Raw genomic sequence first — 14,523 nt, forward strand, 5'->3', positions numbered from 1 at the left:
CCCAGTGGCAGAAAAGAATCACACCAGCAAGCCAGTCCTCCTTCCCTCCCCATGATCAGGGAATTTCTACAATCCTCTTGAGTTCCATTCCTCTTCAGCATAGATCCAGAACCTTAGGAACCCAGAGAAGCCCCACCCTGGCCAACAATCCACTCCTGATTTTTAAAATCCCAGTCTATACAATCAAAGAAACGGGTGACCTGTATTATTATTATTAGGATTATCCAAGCAGGAGAGAATGAGATGAGATGCATGGGCAGGAAGGGCTTGATATTTTTATACACAACCCCAAGGGAGACCTGAGGGGATTCAAAAGCTAAAAAGAGCATTCAAGGAAACGCCCCTCTCTCTATTTCCCTGCACATCCAGGCAAGAAGCTGTAGCTCTCCCAGGCTCCATTCTGAAAGGTGCTTTTTCTATAAATGACGTTAATGTGACGTTAATATTTCTTTTTTTCCAATGACATCTCTATAAGAGATATCCTCCATATAAAATGATTATGTCCATTGGACCTGAGGTGAAATTAATAAAAAGCAAAAGTAAAAATATATCTATAGGCTTTTCAGAAGAGGGCTAGGTTCACAACCCCCACTAGCAGCCTAAGACAGCAAAGATGGAAGCTGTAGGGTGAGATGGGATGGGAGACATCAGGAAGGGGAGTGACAGTGGGGACAAAGGTCTGCAGAAGCCACATTCTCCAGAAAGCAGAGGGGAGAGAGGTCTTTTACAAAATAATTCCAGGTTGGTTTAAGATCAGCCTACCCAGGAGGGTGGCCATTCTGTCCAAACTTCCTTCCAACTTGCAATCCAACTCTACCCCATCCAGAGAGAAAGCCCAAGAAATGCCACCTATACATTTCTGCAAAACACACAGTACCAAGGTTTGACCAGAGTCAGAAGAGAGCAGTTCTGTTCACAGCACCCACTAACTCATGGGGGGAACAAAAAGTAGGTTGCAGGCTGGGGAAGGGGAGTGAAGCTGACCAGTGAGGGGCTCCAGTGCCTGCACAGATGGAAGAAGAAAGGAAGTTCTAATTAGCACAAAGCCAGCACCTTCCATTAATAGCTCACCAGCAGCTCCTGGATGCCGCTGAAGGCAGCAAAGTTGGAATGTGTGAGGCTCACCTGTCCCCTGCTCATTAGCAGACCTGGGTGAGAACAGGGTTCTCCGGCAGGAAGCCCAGCCCAACCGGCTCCCCTCCCCCAAAACCTAATTACAGGTTGGACTTCTGGGCCCATCTTGGGGAGAGTGTTTAACCCAAGTCCAGTGCTCCTGGACACGGGGCTCAGCTAATCGTCCAAGGTCTGGTTCCCTCCAGACTTGACATAAAATTGTTTTAAAAGTGCTGGCATACATTCCATTTTTTGAACCTCTAGGTAAGTAAAACTAAACTCCAATAAGAGACATAAGAAGGGGAGCAGACAGAGGTTGACTGGGAAGAAGCAGGAGAGAAGTTTCTGGAGAGAAGGAAATGCTATCTTAGATGTTGGTAACATGGATGTAAATCCATTTGTCAGAACCCATAGAATTGTACACCTGTAGTCTATTTCTAGATGAAACTGTACCTCTAAGAATACCGTATGTATGTACTGAGTATGACTATGGGTTTGTATATCACACATATCTATATACAAAGGTGTCGGCCCCAACTGATCTCTCCATAGCCTGTGATCTCGTTGATGTGAAGGCTCACACCCTTTTCAAGGGTCACAGTGGAGAAGGGGGCCAGAGCAGATGGGGAAATAGAGCTGTGCACATCTCACAACACACTGCCTTGGCTAGCTGAGTGGGGAGGAGGAACGTCTGAATTGAATCAATTAGCTGAAGAAAACTTCAGAAAAGAAGTAAGGCCCTTCATAAAAACAAAGCCCACTCCTTAATCCCCAAAGGCAATCCTCTCCCCCATTCCCATGGCCATTCCTCAGTAAACAAAGAAATCCCTCCTTCCACATCCACACCTCAATATTCATTATGAACTGACGTTTGAGGCTGCATTCCAGCCTCCCAGAGTGCCCTAATGACTGGAAACCCAAAGGCAAATGAGTGAGGGCTCTCTCTCTCCCTCCCTCTCTCTTACTCCCCCCCTTCTCTCTTCACATCTTCCTTTGCCCTTTACAGCAGTCTGTTCTTTCCTTCTCTCTTCTTTCTTTCAAATTAGTGAATAAAGCAAACCCAATAGCAAGCAATTCAAAGCAAAGACATCACTAACTCTACTTTGTTCATTTATTTTGACAAGTGCAGTTTAATTTTAATTATTTATGATAATACTTCATAGTAGAGGAGTAAATGTGCCGGGGTATATTTGGTAACATTAATGAAGTCTGCCTAATAGGAACCTTCACTCCAGCACCCCGCCTGGAGAGCGGATGCTGGAGAAGTGGGGTGAGACCACTGGTCTGTGGTAGAATTTGCAATTTTTTGTGGGGGGCAGGGGGGGAACTTAATGGGTCTGAGAATTAGCGAAGGGAAAATTAACCCGATTCTAGGGAAGAAGGAATACAAAAGCCCATGATAGTAAGCCCATGATTGTGTGTTGATGTGGATTGTGTATTTAAACACCAAAAGAGCAGGCTTGGTGATAAGGAGGCCAGGCATGCACACATGCCACGTGCATATTTACATAGGAGTCCTGAATGTGCAAATCAGCAAAGGCCCAAAGAAATTAGGCTCTGGGCAATTAAAAATTGAAATAAAAATAGAAAATTGGATACAAAAAGTTGTGTATCTCTTCCAAGTACCTTTTTCCTACTTATATGCTTCAAGTGGGCAAAAAGGGAAAAAATCTGGAAGATAATAAAAAAAGGTAGGCAGTTTCTATAGCTGGTGGTTACATTGGAATTATTCCCTCAACACAATGGACCATGAAACACAAGGTCTCAGTCGATGTGACGTCAATTTAAGTGGGGCTGGGGCTAGGGATACAGCTCAGTGGTAGAGAATTTGCCTAAAATGTGATAGGTCCTGGATTGGATCCCCAGCACTTCAAAAATAAATAAGGTTTATTTTTATAGCTTTCCCCACTTTATTAATATAAGTCCATAATTCTGTACATAGACTATATACATACACACAAGAATTGGTATATTATTTACATTACTGCATAATCGTTTGGTTCAAATGATCTCTTGTACCTCAATATTTGTGCCATAAAGCATTTACATTAAAACAATCTAGAATAATAGATTTAAATCCTAATACAATCAATGCTTGAGTTTTGAGGCTGTAAAGAAATGTTTGACCATTTATTAAAAACAAAAATACCAAGTATCACATCCATGTCTGCTCATGCTTGGGGCAATTTAAGGACATTTCAAAAGACAAAAGCGAGTTTTCTTTTGTTTGTTTTTTCCTTTCCTCCTTGCCCCATACTGGGTACTGGGGCTAGAACCCAGGAGTATTTTACCACTGAGCTGCATCCCCAGCCCTTTTATTTTTTATTTTGAGATAGGGTCTCCCTAAGTTGCTGAGGTTGTCCTCAAACTTGTGATCCTCATATCTCAGCCTTCCGAGTAGATGGGATTACAGGCCAGAGGTGAGTTTTCCTGGGACCAACTGCACTACCTAACTCAGGATGGATTTGAGGAACTATAAATATTAACTTTGCCCTTTCCGTTTTTTTTTTTTTTTCTTTTTCTGGATGAAAAAGAGCCTCTTCCACAATTAAGGTGCTCCAAAGGCTAAGAGGAGAGGGCTCTTTTCTTGGCATAGGCACATGTGTGAGGTTAGTAACAAATGTCCAGAATTTGCCAACCCGTAAGGTGCCTCATAACTCTCTACTCTCCAAGTAGAAAGGTGTCTTGGCCAGTAGAGCAGCATCATCAGCCCAAAGCACCTGGTTCCCAGCTTTCTCACCGGCCCCAAGCTCTTCCAAACCTTTTCCTTAAAGCCGTGGCCTGGCTCTGGCGTGGGAAAGGCGGTTTGGAGCTTTTCACAAATTCAGTATCCCCTTGAACCAAAACCAATTAGCCTGGCCCAAGGTCCTGTCATTGAGGCCCTGGCCCTCTTTTCAAACCCCTGCAGCTCAATTGCGGTGAGGGGCTGGCCAGTGAATGCCCCGACCACTTAAAGTGGTGCTTAAGCCAGACCAGGCTGGAAGGAAGGAGCCAGCACTATAGGAGCTGCAGCAGCCCATTCTCAGAGCCACTGACCAAGGTTTTGTTCCAGCCACAGCCCCCACCCTGGCTCTATTTTTAACAACCCTCCCCTCCTCTCTGATTCCCAGCTGTCTGGAGGAGAAATGAAAAGCTGGCTCTAGGAAGCTGCAAGACACCCAAACTTGGCTGTCCTGGATAGAAAAAAAAAAGAAAAAAATCTCGAGATTTTGAGTCCTGCCCCCACAGATCTTCTCCTCCCTATCCAGAAAGAAGGATCTCTCACAATGATAGAGCACCCACTGTATACTTGATGCTTTCCATGGATGAGCCTCTACAGCAACCCATCTTCTGCATAAGACTCAAAGGAAGTGACTTACCCAAAATCACAAGACTTAAGTAAGGCACTTTGGGGTAAGATTCTGGGGACTCCTGAACAGCGGTCTTTTAGGAAAAGAGATATAGACGAAGGCGACAGATAGACCAAGATGGGTCTCCGACCAACATGAGAAAGACTAAGAAGAAAAGAACTCATCCTCAGAGAAAGAAAAACTTATGGAAAAGCCGCTCCAGAACAAACCCATCCTTTCTACGGCCCTGTCCTCACCAGTCATTTCCCCCCATTTGACCCCACTGACTGACCCTAGGCAGAATGCGTTGGAAGAAGTTGAGGTGCCAAAGATTTACTTCAATCCACCTGGCCCCACCTTCCCTTCACACCCTAGCAGGTGCAGTGTAGACTCGCCCTCTGAGATGGGTAGCACTGCCAGGGCGCCCCGGCCGTCGCCATGGTGACGCGCATCCCACCCTAGGCCAGAGCTGATTGGTCACTATATCTTGGCTGACGAGTGTGTGGGGGTGGGGTGGGGGGACGCTTAAGTCAGGATGGGATGGGGGGCAGAGACACCCCACCACACACGCGCACGGTAGAAGCCAAGGGGGAAAGGAAGGCTATTAAAATGGCGCCGCGGCCTCCAAAGGGCTGCTGCACTGGGTGCGCATACCCGGGTTGGAGAAATCCCAGCGGTTTTCTTGACCGCGTCGCCTCCCCTGGGCCCTGGAGGGCGCATAAATGCCGCCAGGGCTATCCTGGGTTCACGATTGGGCGCCCCCCTCTCGTCCTGGACCAGGGCGCCCTGGCCTGCACACCCCAGGGGCCCGGGCCCGCCCGCCGCACGTTCGGGCCGGGCGAGCGCAGCGCAGCGGATTAGCCCAGAGCCCACAGACCCGAGGGCCCCGGCCCGCGCGTTTGGAGGTGTGAGGGCGGGGCGGGGCGGCGGCCGTGCCTCTAATCCCAGCGCTGCGTGTGGGAGCGGCCGGATCAGGGAATTAGCGCTGTAACTTCGGATTAGTAACGCTCGCTAAATGAGCGCCTAATTCCGACCCTTCATGCTTTTCAGCGTCGCGGTTGGGTCCTGGGAGGCCTCCTGGCCTGGCTCCCTCCGCATTTCTGGTCCCATTTTCCCCAGGAGGTCGGACTGCGGTGGTGGAGAACTCCCTGACCAGTCTAGATCAGGCCTCTGGTCGCCACAACCTCCTCTCCAGCGGTCCTCACTGATACCAGCTTTCCATTGGCCGCAGCAGAGGCCCATCTGGTCCTACAGCGTTGAGACTTCATGGACCAGGGAGGAGGAAGCCCTCGATGCTTCACCTACAGCGGTGGCTGCCCTGATCCTTGCCCTGCCAGTGGCCTACTGTGCGACGTTTGGCAAGCCACTGGGCCTTCTTGAAAAGCTCGGTATTTCTAGGTGTAAAATGAAGGGGTTGGATAATGAGCATCTTTGAGATCTCAACCAATTCTGGCTTCCAAGCGGTAGTTTCACCTGCGTTCTCAGGATCCCCAAAGCCTTTTCGGATGGAGTAGTGCAAACCGGAGATAAAAGTGATTTCCAAATTTGGGGAGCCAGTGGCCAGAGGAAGCACCGGAATGGAGGTGAGGAAAGGTTGAGGAGGCTGGTGGCCCTCCTGGCTTCAGCAAGCCAGAGAGGTCAATGAACAAGGTGCCAATTTTGAGTATGTACCTTGGGCTTCAAGTATTCAGAGGGGATCTGAAAATTGCTCTATTAGGGGTGAATATTCATACCCCAGTCCAAAATTGGTGGTGGTGGAGGGGGGGAATGGCCCCTCTGAAGGCCTTTTTTGGTAAGTCTGCCGTGGGATCTGTTAGATTAGGATTCCTATGCTTGCCCTCCTCGCCCAGGTGTTCCTATCCTTTCCCTAAAATGGGAGGTTTGCTTCAGCTGATTTTTGTAGAAAGCGGGGGGGAAAAAAACACTGAATTCTCCCAGGCTTAGATTCCTCCATTGGACCCCCAGCTGGGGTTCAGGCCTGCCCAGAAAGCAGGAAAACCTGTTATTTTAAAAACAGTCATCTGGGGCTGGGGATGTGGCTCAAGTGGTAGCGCGCTCGCCTGGCATGCGTGTGGCCCGGGTTCGATCCTCAGCACCACATACAAAGATGTTGTGTCCTCCGAAAACTGAAAAAATAAATATTGAAATTCTCAAAAAAAAAAAAAAAACACAGTCATCTGAACTGTGTAGACACAGTTGTGAGGCTGCAAAGCCACCCAAGCTTCTGAAGGACTGGAGTAGAGATAAGAGGAGGGAAAGATCCAAGCTCCAGGGTCTAGGGTTTGCCCAAGCCCCAGCCTGGGCCATGAGAGATGCAGGCCTAGAGCTCAGGACAAGCTGGTGGGAAGTGCTGCTCTGGTTTCCTTCGAAATGAGGTCACCATCAGCGCATAGGCTCCCAGGTGTGCTGGGAAGGGAGGGCCTGCCCAAGGGATGCTGCCCAGGGCCTTGTGGGTCCCCAAACACTGAAACATGCTAGTCACCCTTTGATAGCCTCTAGCCAGAAAAAGAGATTGGCCTTTCAAAATGAGGATGGGAGTACAACAGGGCTCATGAAAACCTTCTCTGTGATTATTTCTGAGGAGGAAAACTGGCCACAGAGGTAGGAAAGCAACTGACTTTCCTTGTCTTATCTTTTGTTTTGTTTTTATTTTTATTTTATTGGCAGTAGTTGGCACAAACACCCAGTTTGAAATTCTAAAAGCAATAGTGAAATGTTTCCCTCCACCATCTACCTCAGCCACACAGTTCCCATCCCAGAGTCAATGGGGTTCCCTTTCTGAACCGTTTGAATTTTCACATTTTACACAAGTAAACTTTTTTTTTTTCAATAAAAAGTCGAGAAGGGGAAACTAGAAAAAGATTTCTATGATTATAAGGAGGCTGGGCAGGTTCTGGGTAGGGGCTAGGAGAAAACCAACCTTATAAATAACTGAGGGAAAGGTTCTGGGGAATGAAGTGGGCCAAGATGGAAATAAGGTAACCTTTGGCCCAGCTTTGCACTTGTGAACTGTGTGACCCTGGAGGAGTCTACTCTGACCCCCAGATCTGTTTCCCCATGTATACAAGAGAAAGGAGGTAGAAGGTCAGGTCTGAGTAGTGGCTCAAGTCCCTCCCAGCTTGTCTGTCATAGTGCTCACACACCCAGACTGCCAAGCCCTCCAGTAGACCAATCCTACTTTGTATCCTTTCTTCTCTGTAACCTGGCGAGGGTCCATAGCTGGGTCTACATGCACTAGTGGGGAAGCCCAGGTGTTTTCCCAAGCTGCAGGAGTCTAAGCTTCAGGAAGAGTCAAGGGAGGAGAGTGTCAGGGAGGAGAATGACCTGAAGGTAGATAGGACTCTCAATAGGTCCCTAATGCTGTGTGGGGCAGGGACCCCCATGCATCAAGCAGGCACATCTCACTCTAGGTGCCCAGCTAAGAGGGGCCAGAGCCTGAGTGGCCGGTGTACAGCATTAGGTTGCCATGGGAACGGAATTCAGATTTCCCCCAATTGCTTTTTTATTTGCTAGACATTGTAATACATCTTATGTTGCCACATCTTGGGGCAGGGAGGAGGGGCTCGGGACAGAGCCTGCCTGCACCTTAACCACTTGGGGAAGTTAGGGAGGTGCCAGCCGCAGCAGCTCTGCCAGGCTGTCATAGAGGTAGCGCGGGACCAGGCTGGGTCCCTCCGCCCACCCGCGGGCGCTTGGTTTGTATTCCGGGCAGGGCCGGTTGGTTGGGGAGGGAGGCCCCCGCCTCTCGCCTCGGCCCCTTGCCATTGAGCGCACTCCCCGCCAGTTCTGCTTCGCTTCACGCTGCACACAGACCCCCCAACTGCACACAAAGGCAGCTGCCAGAGCCGGTGAAAAGTGATCAAATTATCAAGAACTTGACCTCACTGAGGGGCGAAGCTCCAGCAACCCCCCAGCCGTATGCTAATGGTTCTCAGGGGCTGACTCGTCGAATAATTCGATAAAGGCCGCATTGTTAGCAGCAGGGCAGCCCCCTGCCCACCCCTTCACTCCCCATCACCCCACCCCCTACGGGCTGCTGTCTTCTCTCACTGCATTTGCATCCCAAAATCCCCGTCCGAAGCTCCGGGCGCGGATTGTTCCTGCCTGATTTATGGGGTGAAGGCGAAGGCTGGCGCCTTCCCCGCCAGCGACCCCTCTGCAACCCCAGACCCCTCCCTTCCCCCAGCCCGCTCCACTTTGGGGTTCCAGCTCTGGCGCTGGGGGCTGGGACTTAGGGACAGAGAAAAAGGAGTGGGGAGAAAGCTGGCAAGTTGCTCCAGGGTACGAAAAGTGTTCCTGGAGAGCCAAGGTCGGATACCTGGTCGGGGCGCCGCCGCTCCGTCGGGCTGGAGTCTGCTGGGCTGGCTCTGGGCTCCTCTTGGCTCCTCCGGCTCGTGCGGGCTGGGTCGGCCGGGCGGGCGGCCGATCACACGCAGAAGTTGTGAGAGTCATTTCTACTTTCGGTTATCTAGCTTTATGACGGCTCTGTGGCACTCATACAGCTAGATAACCAAAGAGAGAAACGGGCCTCCCATTGCCACCGCCACTGCCGCGCTGTGGGCCCCACGTACCACCGCCGCCCGGGCGCTGGGGCCTGAGCGGGAGCAGCTCCAGGAGCCCGGAGCGCACGTGGAGAGCCAGAAGGGACGGACAGACACATAGACATACTGACTCCCCATCCAAGGCCGACAACCCCCGCCCAGATCCCTTCTTCCCTCGCGCTCGCGGCAGGTTCCTCCCCGAGTCCACATTTCGTGCGAACGGAGGGCACCCGCGAGGCGCGCTTCGGCAGCCTCGGGCGCCCTGACCGCCCCCAGCGCACTGGACTGCCAGCCCTCCTCTCGCAGGCTAATCGCCCCGCGGGGAAGTGACGTCAGTCCAGGGATCGGCCAATCACAGGCTCCCATTCAAATCCCAGCCCCCTTCCCGCGCTTGGCACCACCCTGCCTTACAATGGCCTCGGCGTTCACGGCTTCCGCGCCCCGAGGCTAAGGGAGCACCCGCTCTGCTCTCAGAAGCTTTAGGGCTGAGCTCCTGGGTGCGCACTATCTGGCCTTTCTTCCAAGCATTTCTGCCTTCTTCCAAAGCTTGAGGAAACTGGCAGCCAACACAGGGCATCAAAATTAGGGAGCCAAGTGTGCTTGGATGAAGAGATTTAGGAATGCTCCTCGTGGGGCGTAGTGAAGGTCTTTCCAGGGCAACGAAGTGCGCGCTTTGGGGAGGGAGGCCCCCGCCTCTCGCCGGAGCCATTTCACCTTTAACTTATCTATTACGCTCCCCCCTGCCCAACACTTAGCAGTAGATCCAGCTCACACGATGGATACTGAGATAGAGGAGAGATTAAATGTCCTGGTGTCTTGGGGTCAGTGTCCCACCATAGCACCTGGCTCGCAAAAATCCTTGAGCCATGCTACACACGGACCTCGCCCTGGCCCTCAGTACCAAACTGCTGAGTCCCTCCAATCTCGCTATTAGTAGGTATGGCTAAGTGTGTAGTGCAGAATATGCACCACGCTTGGACAATGTCCTAGCTCCTGATTAAATTCATATTCCACGAAAAATAAAAACATAAAGCATGCCTCTGCCATCCTTCTCTGGCTCTCAGCACACATCTGGCCCACTCACTACAGGTGTAGCAACAGAGCAAAAGGAGTGTCACCTTGGATCTCCCAGAACCACCTCAGAACTGAACCTAGAAATAGAACTGGTAGCCCCATAGCAGTCTTTCAGATGTAAGTGGCCTAGGAGTGACCCTTCTTGTTCACCCCATCCACCACTCCCTTCCTCCCTGCTGCTGTGGCTATCCTCCACATTGGGCCTGCAGATTCACATCCACCTGCCAGCCATTCCCAAGAGCAAAATATTAAATGTGAAAAATGTAACACCTGTGCTCTCAAATGACCCCAGAAAATCTGAAGGCCAAGAGCTAGGGAGATAGATATTCAGCAGTGGAATAAACTGGATTCCTGGATTCCAGCAACTAATACAGGGAAGCCCAGAGACTCCTGCTGCAGCAGTATCCCCAGGAGCACAGCAGGCTTGGATTATGGTGCCCATATGAATCTATTTTAATGGGACATGGGACGCTGGACCACTCTTCAGCCAGGCAAATCCTTGCATGATGGGTTTGAAGAGGCTGAAAGTGGGTGGTTTGGAAAGGATTTCATGATTTTTCTAAACATCCCTTTTCTTCTGTATTCTCTCTTAAAAAATGACACATCTGGATTTTGTCAAGTTCCAGATTTTGTCAAACACCTCTTTCTTCATCGCTTGTTTCAGATTTGTTCTATTTTCGTCCTGACCCTAAATCCAGGGCAGGCTGCATCCTGCTCCTATCCCAGCCAACTTGTAACCAACCCAGCCTAGCATTTACATGCTTTCCTCCAAATCCCATTTCGCAGACACATCCTTTTCTCCAGAAGTCGAGCCAGGGCCAGACAGAGCTGAAGCAATAAACAGAGAGGCCAACCAAATGCCCTGCTCAGGAAGAAAACCTCCTGAATTTGGGCCTGAGATAGTTAATATCAAAGGATTTCCATAATTGGGAGATGCCCCTTGATTCCCCTCCTCCTGCAGCTCTAGGAATCCACACCCTCTTCCTTTCTAGATGTGTGTGTGTGTGTGTGTGTGTGTGTGCGCGCGCGGGAGCGCCTGCGGCTCACACACGTGTGGGCGGCCTTCTGAGCCCTAGTCCTTCTAGGCCACCCTGGGGTGGGGCTGCAGAGGTGGGAAGGGGTGGTGAAGCTCAGTTCACCTGAGAGAGAGGGAAAGGAGGGGGAGTTGGAGGGAAAGAGAAAAGAGGAACGAGCCCCCTTGGAATGTGATTTAAGTAAGATGCTGCACAAAATGGCTCCTCAGCGAGGCTCACAGTAACAGTGGGCGCGGAGGCCCGGCCTGCAAGCCTAGGGCTGGTTAGGGCTCTGGGAGAAAGATTAAAAGCTCAATTTGGATTCAGTTTAGATGTGGGAGGCCACTGTCCTTAGAGCCACATCTCAGCCGCTTTTTGGGGAAACCAAGTCTCTTGATGGGGAGTGAAAGAGGCCAGCTAGCTCCCACACTCTGTTTAAGTGGAACCTGTCCTGGAATCAGTGACCCCCTCTACCTCCACCTTCCAGTACCCAGGTATCTTAGCCCTATTCTCAGGAAGGAGGCCAGAGTGAGACCAGGCCTCGAGGTCATAGGCTACAGAAAAGGCTGTTCTGGTGGTTCAGGGCAGGTGTACTTTCCATGGGCTGGCGGCTAGCACCCAGCATCCATGCACAGCTTAACAGGGGCCTGGGAAGCCATCCAGGTGGATACTGGGCAGAAGCACATTGTGTTGGGTTGGCATTGCAAGCTGAAGACAGCAGGCAGCTGGGCAGGCCAATTCCAAGCCCAAGTGGGTAGAAGCCAACCAACATTGGCCCTGGTCTCCCTTTCAACTGCACTTCAGGATGGGTCTGGGTTCCATGTACTTCTCCCCATGCCAAGCCCCTGGCCTCGGACTATAGCCCCAGCATAATACCTAAGTCCAGGAAGAGCATGCACTGAGCCTGGGTGGCCACTAGCTAGCCAGGCCAGAGCACTGGTGCTGAGAGCCACCCACGGGGCCTCTTTCTTTTGCCCTGAACTTCCTCTGTCTGCTCAGTGACATCCCGACCTGAGTTTCAAGAGCACATGCAGCTACCAGAAAAAGCAAATAGCCAGCAAGAAAGGGAGCCTTGGTAACAAGATATCTTCACCAAAGGCCAGAGACTCCATTTTTTCATTTTTCATATTTTCCCTCCACTGAGGGACAGACAGTTCCTTGGTCTTGAGCCCCAATGTCTGTATCTACAGAAATGCCCAATCCTGCAGCAACCACATGTGTGCCCTGTAACCCTTTGACTCAGAAAACCTGTACAACACTCCTACCACACTTGGCCCATATACCTCTCTAGCAGCCAGCCTAAGGTAAGTGACTGGTACTTTGCCTGAGCATGCACATGTGTGTACAAATGCTGCTGTACCCATTGGTGAGTGCTGGCTGCTTGAACTCTGTGCTGGTTTTGGCCCAAATTCCTGGTTCGTATCCATAGTTACACAGCTCAGCACAAGGGCCCTGACAACTTACAGGAGTTCTGAAATGGAAGCATTTCAGAACACAGAAAGTTAAATGATTAAGCGAAAGGAGGAGGAGCACTTCAGATCCTCACCAACAACCCTGTACAGACACTTTGTCCAGCAACCAGACCTGACTAGATCCAGAGGCTGGGAATCTGAAGCCATGGAAATAAACGGAAGCAATCATTTGGCCTGCCATTTAGCCTGGAACTAATGCTCCTTTCCTGAGCCCCTCTGGATTTTAATAAGGAAAGAGTATCTCCAGCTACAACCCAAGTTCAAAGTGCCCTTTCTCCCTTCCTCCCTCTCTCAGTTGCTCCTTTATCAGGTCCAAACTTTGATTCAACTGATTTTCCTATTGTTTGGAGGCTGGAAAGTCTTCTAGTTGAGAGACCCAGGGTTGAGCCAGCTCAGATGGAGCCTGGCACCCAAGGGTCCTAGGGCTTCCATACCCACCCTCATGTACAGGTGGCCAGCTGGGCTGTAGTGACCTCCTCAGCTGCTGAGGTATAGACAGCTGGGGTTGGGGCTCTGGGAATCCCTAGGCTGAAAAGGAACTTGGAAACATCTCTTCTAAAAAGGCCTGGGCATAGCAGCCACCCCTCCCCTGAGATCTCCAGCAACCACTATTTCAAAGGGAGGCTCCAGAGGCAGACCCTGCATGACACCCTCCATCTCAGTGCCCAAGTAATCTACCCACCCTGTGGCCTCTGTCCTTGTTGAAAGCCAGACCCTTTAACTCCATCCTCCTTTATTCCATGTCTAAGAATTAACCTTCTCCAGCATATGGGGGCTCAAAAGCCATCTCTCCTTCAAGACCAGCACCTGGATTTCTCCCTTGCCACAAAGGTTCGAAGTGTGCATTTCTGGATTCATGCACTCCTCCTATGATCTGACCTCAGAGCATCTCTCAGCTTCTGCTTCATCCCTGTTCTGCTTGGGTCAGCATGGACTGTGTTCCAGTCCTTTCCCAGAGAAGCCCCTCACCACAGTCTCAACCTCTCTGGCACCCTCATTCTTCCCCAGCTCAAAACGGGCTAAGCCGGAGGAGGCTGAAGAGCCGCCCACCGACAGATCCAAAAGGCCTGTTCTGAAGCACAGAGTGGGGAGCAGAACAGAAAGGATTCCCCAACAACGTCCCATTTCAGAGGGGCAAAAACACGTCATAAATCTTGTCTAGACTGGGTGCCGGTGTTGCATTTTTCTCAAAATATATTTTTTCAGGAAGCCACATTCTAGGTTATTTTTTTGTGGGGAGGGAAAGAGATGAGAAGGAAGAGGGGAATCAGAGGGGAAGCGAGGGAGGACTCCTTGGGACTTCACTTCAGAAGCATTCTCTCTTCTCCCAAACCGGTCTGCAGTCCCACCACTTCCATCGTATCCCATGCCCTTCCCCTTTATTCGCACCCAAAGTCCTCATCTCTGGGAGCTTCCCACTGTCCCAGGACCCTTGACCTTGATCTTGATGGCTTTTGAAAGATGACAGATCCCTGCCTCCTACGCATAGTCAGAGCGAACCCCTTATCCCGCCCGACAGCAAAGGGAAGCCCGGAGCTGCGAGTGACCCAAGGGGACCAGGCAGGGATGCCCCAGCCCCCTCTCCCAGTCCAGCCCAGCTCCCTGGGCTTCCCTACCTGAGGCCACCGCCCTGGCGCCCTAGCCCTCTCTACCCAGCCTTGCCGAGACACAGCGGGCAGTGGCACTTACGGACCCGGAAAGGGGCCAGGGCCCCACGAGGCGACGGCGGGGGTGGGGCGGCTGCGGCGACGGCGGCTCTGTCTCCCCTGATCAGGCTAGTCCCCAGGCTCAGGCCCAGTTCTGGTCGCCTTCCAAGCGCCCCTGCCCCGGTAGGCACATGGCAGAGAGCTGCGGGAGGCAGGCACCAAGCGCTGGCTCGGGGGCTCCTGGCCGCGCGCCGCTTCTCCGGGCTCTGAGCGGCTCCCAGCACCGCCTTCCGGCGGGCAGCGCCGCAGTGTGCTCAGCGCGGCTCCCCCCGGCC

The 14,523-nt window shown here is 51.5% G+C and overlaps 1 long non-coding RNA gene across 1 annotated transcript in view; it reads right to left on the reverse strand.

Annotated features, from left to right (window-relative positions):
• Positions 1-14,476, reverse strand: part of LOC125612484 — a 36,873-nt gene extending 22,397 nt beyond the window's left edge. Inside the window, exon 1 of the long non-coding RNA XR_007342836.1 lies at positions 14,236-14,476. This is a non-coding gene — a long non-coding RNA (uncharacterized LOC125612484). The remainder of the gene's footprint in view (positions 1-14,235) is intronic.
• Positions 14,477-14,523: the final 47 nt, after the last annotated feature.

The sequence above is a fragment of the Marmota marmota genome, unplaced genomic scaffold, assembly GCF_001458135.2.
Source record: "Marmota marmota marmota unplaced genomic scaffold, marMar, whole genome shotgun sequence".
Lineage (NCBI taxonomy): Eukaryota > Metazoa > Chordata > Mammalia > Rodentia > Sciuridae > Marmota > Marmota marmota.